Here is an 8,474-nt window from a genome sequence, read left to right on the forward strand (position 1 = left end):
ATGGATGAGGACATCATGGAGGCCCGAGAGCTAGATAGCTCAATTACACAGCACCGCTACTCCTGTACTACTAACGACAGATTGAGTGGTCGGATGGAGATATTTAAAGGTGTACAGACACACACACACACACATCTTGCCCAATGCATCAAGTCCTCAGTTCAGCCTGACTACCTCTGTGTCATTTTTTCTGTGCATGTGTGTGTATGTGAGTGAGTGTGTGTGTGTTTCGGGCCCTGCAGTGGACAGTGCTGACCTGCTAGGGAAAAGAGAAGAGGAGAAGGGGAGTGGAAAAGCCAATTAAAGGAAAGATCACTTGTATGTCTGCTGGAGTGTCTCTGAGAGCCTCTCACGGTTAACCTTTCCAGCTGGAGAGTGAGGAAACGAGAGAGGAACGAGGGAGAGGATGGAGAGGAAAAACCAGCCAGGGAGATCAGGCGTTTCGACTTTAATGGTCCCTCAGTGTTAGAGTGAAGCTGGTTAATTTGCCTTTCCTTCTCTGGGTGCTGCAGGGTTTAGCTTCTGTCAGGCCAGCGTTCTGCAAGGAACTTATGCAGGAATAATAGAGGCCACGTGGATGTAAGATATTGTGTGTGTGTGTGTGTGTGTGTGTGTGTGTGTGTGTGTTTGTGTGTGTGTGTGTCTGGTGTTTGGAGATGATTTTTGCTTTCTAGAGTAGTGGACTTGATTATACCTAGAATATCACACAGTGCTGACATAAAAAATAAATGACATCAACTCTGCATTAGCTGCTGTTACCTTTGTGAGTGTGTGTGAGAAAGCACAAGTGTTTGGTGTGTGAGTTGTTGCATTTGTGATTGTGAATCCAAGAGTGTGTGCCATGCATGACAGCAGCTGAAGACAACACAAATTGGGGCTAAATTAATGGGTATGTGTGAGTGCGTACGAGTGTGTGTGCATGTGATTGGGGGGCAGGGTTGCGACTGACAGTGTGTGGCAGCATAAATTGGGGTTAGATTAATGCGATGCAGATCTGCCTCTGTGCTCTGACCCTCATCAGGGCAGAGATGAGCTGTGTGTCTCAATTAACGGCAGCACACAGAAAGCATATATACAAACACATACACACACACACAAATCAAGAGACCACCAACACGCCGATGATACACAACATGCACAGATGTAATCAAGCCAGAGCTCAATCCTCTCAGACAAACAGCCCTAACAAACACAGTGCATTAAGAAACAGCTACAAACCTTGTTCAGAAGTACATCTTCAACTTTGTGTGTGTGTTTAGTGTTGGTTTGGGTAGTGCATACATTCATGGTATGACTACAAGGAAAGAAAGTAGGACCAGCAAATGTCTCCTCTCCTCTCTAATTGTATGCATGGCATGTAGATCCCTGCAGTGCTGCCAGAGTGATTGCAATTAAAGGGGAATCCCTCCTTCTACCCTACTCCACTTCTCTCTCCACACACATATACATACACTCTCTCTCTCACTCACACACACACACACACACACACACACACACCTCTCCGGTCCCCCTTCTTCCACTGAAGGCTGCTGCTGCTAGTGTGAAGTAGCACCACCCAGACTAGAGTGGTCTTAATCAGACTAGAGAGTCCCGAATATCTTTCTCCTCCTTCATCCCGCCTTCACTGTCTTTCACTGGACCATCCCTCTCTCCCTCTGTCTCCCTCTTCCTAAAACACACAGAAGATTGGAAAGAAGAAAGAGCAAGACAGGAACACATGTGGGACCTTCAGGTTTGCTTTACATGTGAATTCCCATGATGGAAATTTATATATAATACAATGTAAGACTATATTGATAATGATAAGTGGCAGAGTCTTTTAATGTTACCCAGTCACAGTAGGTGATGAGAAAAGTGCCTGTGTTTGCAGTTTGTGCACCATGTTGAGCCGTTGCTGTTGTTATCTCAAAGCACAACAGTGCACACTACCTGCATGCATTACCAGTAATCATATTGTGGACAGCTGTGTGGCAACTATGTTAAGGAGTGAAACCAAGGAGTGTGTCTTACGAGGTCAAAGGAAAAGACATTGCTCCTCCCAATGGCAAGAGGCAGCATTGCATGAGGGTGAGGCAAGTAAAGGTGAGAGAAAAATGAATATAGACACATGGGGAGTAGGTTGAGTTTTAGTTGAAGGTTAAGCATAACTTTTTTATTTTGGCACATAAGCATGTAGGACACTGATGGCAAACAGAGTGAAATCAAAGGGAAACACATGCAATTTGGGGATTTTGTTAGTTTTTATTGGTGGATATTTTTCTTAAAATTGTAGACAACAAGTCAGCTTTAACACTTTTTTCAATGAATTCAATGCTGACAGAGGAGTAGCGGATAAAAGATGCAGAATGTGACATATAAGAGAGCAGAAAGAGCCGGAGTGTGTGTTGCTATTCTTCTCTGTGCTTCTGTGTGGCTGGCCCGCTGACTGGCCCAGATGTTGGCTAATTAACACCAGTGTTAAAGACGCTCTTCATCTGGGTGATTAAATAATCAAATAATTAATTCATTAAGCGGGAGCTTGCACTGCCTCTTATGATCTCTGGCACACAGCCTGCCAGAGTGGGAGGAAGAGGGGTGAAGAGGTGCAGAAGGGTGGGAAGCAGACTGCTGAGAGACAAGGAAGGGCCAGAATGACAAGAGGGAAACTCAGCATGTCTGCCAAAAAAGGTGTGTTTTAAGCTCAGAATGGCATGTGTCATGGATACACATGCATTTCAAACAATGTGTCTGGACTGCTATTTCCCAATGTGCAAGATCTAAAAGCCTTTATCAAACAGATTAGACTGCAGTGACAGTGCCAGGGAGCTCTCGCACTATAAAATGGTCATAACTCCAAAACCCCAAATGTACACGTGGGCCTCTGTATTTATATGTTTCATTATCTTCCAGGGCAAATGAAATTAAACAAAAGCCAAATGCAGTGGAAGAAAAACTTCTTCACTGTGTGTGTGTGTGTGTGTGTACATGTGGGAGTGTGTTAGAGACAGAGAAAGATCATCTCTCATTACTCGGAGAGAACATTGCCCCGCGTTAACAGAGTCAGACCAGACAGATAGATGGAGCAGAGATATGAGCTGATGGGAGCCAGCAGGGAGGAGCGACACAGAAGGATGAGGAGAGTGACAAAGATGTTTCACCATGCTTATTTCCACTGGTGTAAGGTGGTAGCATCAGCTGGGCAGGACAGGGGCTTAGGGGTGCTGGTGGTGAGGTAGAGGGGGTGGTATGCATGCACCACCTTCAAACAAAGCCATGTACCTCATACACACATACACACACACACACGTACAGGCTTCCGCAGCCCTCATTTTAAACACTCCTTTAGCCATAATCATTTTCATATAATTCACTTTCATACAATTCCTTCTCCTAATCATTATCAGGCCCACTAACGTCTTAATGACTTCATAAATTTAAGCTATAAAAAGTAATGGAGAAAGACAAATGAGATAATTAGGAATAAATCTTAGTGGAAAGCCATTTATCAAAACATGGAGAGGCCCTGAATATTCCCCACCATTAGGCTCTGCTGTAATTAACACGGGCTCTCAGTTATGAAGGAAACCTGGTAGCAGAGATATTAAGATCCAAAAGCCTCACTGTTATTAAATTGACCGATGAATCTGCGACGTATAATATGATGTGGATTATTAGGATCCTTTTTAATTAAAAAGCGCGTTAAGATTTTTTTTTTTATATTTAAATTTTTAACGCTTTAATGGTGGCTTGAACTCATCTCTCTGTGGTTATGGGGCAATGAGACGGAGAGAGAGAGTAAAAGAGAGAAAGAGAATGAAACAGAGGGAGAAAGAAAGTGAGTGAATAAGTGTGTGTGGGGGGGGCAGCAGAGCACAGAAAAGCAATCTCTCACACTCATACTTTCATACTCTCCTTTGGTGGAGACCATGTAAGTACATGAGAGAAAATGGTATTCTAATTTAACAAACTCCTAACTAATGCATATATGGACTAATGCATATACAGACAAGACACTATTAATTCTTATTATCTTTAAAAGTGTAAAATGTAATGTAATGGTTTGCTCTGATTAGTGAGAGTAAGAATCACATTCAGCGTTTTTTTAAATTAAAAACTGTGTTTCTACACTCTCTTTTCTCTCTCTCTCTCACACACACACCATACAGTGTCTTCTCCTTTGTCCTCTAAGAACAGTCAGCCTCCACACTTTCAAAAGGATGTCATCGAAAAAGTCTGTGATTTTCCATTTTTTTCACTTGACCTTCAATCTGGTTCTGGTTCTTAAACAATGGGCCCCTTTTAAGATTAATCAGATCTTCACTGATTTTTATTTCCGTCCATTCAAAATTTACTTATTCTGTCTGCAACTTATTTTAAAATGATAATAAGAATGTATTGTATTTGACAGGACAGCCATGCATAGTCAAAATCATTTTGTCCATATCACCATTTAAGAAATTGACCTCCTAAACTTGCAGATGCTTTCATTTAGATACAAATATTATATAAATATTTTCAGCAATAACTAATTATGTTAGATTGCTGCCGGACATAAGGCCTTGAAGCATTACATTCAGATAAAATGACTGAATTTATTACATTTTCAAATAAATAAGGAATGCACATTCAGATACAATGCTCTGTCTTGTGGTGTGCACTAAAACCTAAAGCTGCAACCACACAGAAGGAGACTGTCTTACTGGGAGAAGAAGAAGAAGCCCTAGTAAGTGTGGGCTTCAACATATAGAATCTGTAAAATGCTTTTGAAGGGAAAGTACTCTGCTGCCTTATGCAAATTATCTTCATATAAATGACATGCCAACCTCCAATCACTGACCAATTAATGACCTTCGGGGGCATCTTGTGACACATCAACAGCACTAATTTATACTTGACAGGTCCCCTGGTGCGTGCCGGCAAAGTTTGTGTGTGTGTGTGTGTGTGTGTGTGTGTGTGTGTGTGTGTGTGTGTGTGATGTCCCCTTTTGCACCAGTTGAGCTCATTACCATGGAAACTCAATTTGCAGATGTGTGGGTTTGTGTCACCAAAGCAAGAATCTTCCTCACAACACACTACTTGTGTGTTTTTAATTACATTTGTATATTATCCCACTTGTATGTTTGCATGTTTGATGTGTGTGTGTGTGTGTGTGTGTGTGTGTGTGTGTGTGTGTGTTGTGTGTGTGTGTGTGTGTGTGTGTGTGTGTGAGTGAGTGTGTTTCATGTTCTTATATCCTGGTGGGGACCTGAATGCACACTAACCTATGGGGACTTATGTCACTGTGGGGACAAAAATTGAAGTCCCCATGGGTAGAGACTGCTTTTTGAGGGTTAAGACTTGGTTTTAGGGTGCAGGTAACAATTAGGTTAAGGTCTGGGTCAGGGTAAGGGTTAAGGTTAGGCACTTAGTTGTGATGGTTAAGGTTAGGGTAAGGGGCTAGGGAAAGCATTATGTCAATGACTGTCCCCCACGGGATAGTGAAACAAACATATGTGTGTGTGTGTGTGTGTGTCTCATTCATTCCCTAACTGCCTTATCAGACTTCTGCACCAGCAGCTCTCATTAGAACATTAATTGAAAAAGTGTAATTAATCCTGAGAGGTGGTTAGACTGGACTCTGGCCAGAGAGAGAAGGAGAGGGAGAGGGGTGGACAGAGAGCTGGGTGCTTAGTATGACCCAACACTGCCCCCTGTTGTTGCTTCACAGTGTCTCTGCATCTCCTTGCAGCCTTCTGGATGATGCTGCTGGTGCTGCTGCGTCTCCTCTTAATCTACCAACTGCACCTACAATTTGTCTGAATTATATCATTTTTTTCAGAACTTTTATTTCTAAATAATTAAATCACACCGAAATAATATTGTATTGCAAGGATTACAAAACAAAAAACACGTTTTAGCTGTTTTAATTTAGAATTTTTTTAGAAAACACACATCATTTGGCCATAAGGATGATGTATATATATTAATAACACTGTATATATATTTTTATTCTATCTGTACTTTCTGAGCAGTGGAGCAAGAAAAATTAAATCTGCATAGCCAGAGCTCATCTATGTTGTGTAATGGGCTATAATCTTTAAATGATATGGTAGATTGAAATTGATCTACCATTTAACAAATGTTATTACAATAATGACAATAATCATATTCTGGACAAATAAAAAAGACCATTACAAATTTCATGTTAAATCAGTTTTTCTTTTTAAAACATCATACTGTACAATAACACCGATGCTCACTAAGAGTATATGGTAAAATGAGGATGAGGAAACTAAAATAAATGAAGAGAGGTGTTTTGTTCTGTTTCATCCGTGCCCCCTGTGGAGAGAAGATGGGTGACGAGCCGAAGGAGAAGGAGAGGAAGGAGGAGCAGAAGGCCTGCTCTATTATTCTAATCCTTGGTTGTGTCTGGGTGACCTTTGGAGGGATGATTGTTTCTCATTTAGGAGTGTGAGGTGTGATCTTCCCACCCGTTTGATCCCACTCACCTGACCTTTGTAAATTGGCTGTTAAGCATATCGCAGCTCAACCCTCATGCCTCACACATGGCCTGTCAATACACACAAGAGCAATGCGCACCCTCATAAGTATTTAGGCACACACACATATAGAGTACAGACACATACACACATTTTTTTAGATAGGTACCTATGCATCCTGTTTTTTTCTTTGCTGCATTTAATTCTCATTAAATCATTGCTTAGCTAATTCCAACCATTTGTTCTCTTGGCATGAAAAAAGAAAGAAAAATGTCATGTGATTTTGTACATATGTGATATTTTTCTTGTCACACATACTGTATGCACACATTTTGGTTACCGAATGATTTATATGCATGCCATCAAAAGAAAAAAAGACAAGAAAAAAAACCATAATAAAATTGTCCATTGTGCCGATCACCTTTTCTTCACTTGGTTAATGAGTGGCAGAGCTGAATGGCAGTGAGGTGATTTTTCCATCAGACTGATGAGAGGAGAATTAAAGCCCACAGCTTGGGGTCTACAGCACCATTACAGAAGGAAGAAGGTCTGAATTCATTTGGCCTGGCCACGATTCTAATTAACAACTCAATCCCACACAGCCACAGAGAGAGAGAGGGACAGACAGAAAGAAGAGAGAGGAAGGGAGAGGGAGGGAGCTCCTGTATTGTGTGAAAGCATCTCTCTGTTCTGGAGAAATGTCAAAAAGATTGGCTCATCTTTAATCACACACCGTAGCTACACTGTAATTTTGCAACCTCCAGCCTTTTTCAGATACCCCATTCTTTTCCTATCTGTTTGTGTCAGATTTTTTTTTAAATATCCAAGCATCTTCTATTTTTACAGAGCTATATGTCTCTGTCTTCAATCCTCTTCCTCTGCCTGAACTTATCCTGCACTGTGTTGTCCGCTGCACAGTGTGCCGTGCTTCCCGTGGTTCTCTAAAGCTGTAGGCTTATGGGGGACATTTCCCTGGATTAAAAGGATGATTTCATTAGCCTCCACGGGTGTCAGGTTTCAATCTAGGGATTAAATCCTGCAGATTAGAGGCCAAGGCTATTCTTCAGCATCTCATTAATATCTAATAGCACGGGAAATGTAATTTGGAAAGCTTGTCTTTCTGATTACTAAGCATATGTATGCTTTGCTCTTTAAGACCATAAATTGGGCTTTGAACACTGTCTCTGTCCAGGGTTTAGCCCTCATCCCCAGGCAGGGTCACAGGCAGTCTCCCTCACAGCCAGCCACATGAAGCACAACTCAGGAAGGTCAAACTATGTGCAGTAACTTTTATCTGGCTGCAAGCAATGTTGATCAATTATCACTAAATTACCAACTGAATGCTCAGAAATTCTGCAATCAGAACGCATTATTGAAGCCGCACTAGGTCACAGCACATCTCAGTCTCTCCTGGTCTCGAGGGAGAGCTTGTTCTGAGATCTGACTTCAGTGATGGTGAGGATGCCTTCTTCTTCTTCTTTTTCTGCCCTCGCAGAACATTAGAGTGCTGTCCCGTCAGCGTGTGCTGGCCCGGTCCCCACAGAGGCCTGCTCTGAGTGCTGTGTGCCTCCTGTCAGTCAGAATGCCCCTCAGCTGCCTCCCTCTCTGATGAAGTATGGACAATGGAGAACAAGGTGGGCGCAAGGGGAGCCAGCCGACTTAATGAGCCAATTTCTCAGATAATAAGATTGGTGGATATGCTAATATTTCTACCTTAAGGAGATAATTATGATGTAGAAGATAGAATATTTTATCTTAAAGTGACAGTGCACTGGTCCCAAATCTATCTGTGAATTTTCTTTTTCTTATGGAGGGTATGGGGAGGAGGGGAGGGGGTGGTGGTGGTGGTGGTGATGGTTTTCTGTGTTTGAGCTGTGGGACAGTAGAAAAACAATGCCAACAGAGCCTTGATGCTTTTAGTGTGTCGTGTGTTTTTGGGCTGAGCCTTTGATCATGCTGAGCATTTGACACAAGGAGGAGAGGCAGGGGACTTTCAGCCTTCATAAATATTTATCT

The sequence above is a fragment of the Siniperca chuatsi genome, linkage group LG2, assembly GCF_020085105.1.
Source record: "Siniperca chuatsi isolate FFG_IHB_CAS linkage group LG2, ASM2008510v1, whole genome shotgun sequence".
NCBI classification, from domain to species: domain Eukaryota; kingdom Metazoa; phylum Chordata; class Actinopteri; order Centrarchiformes; family Sinipercidae; genus Siniperca; species Siniperca chuatsi.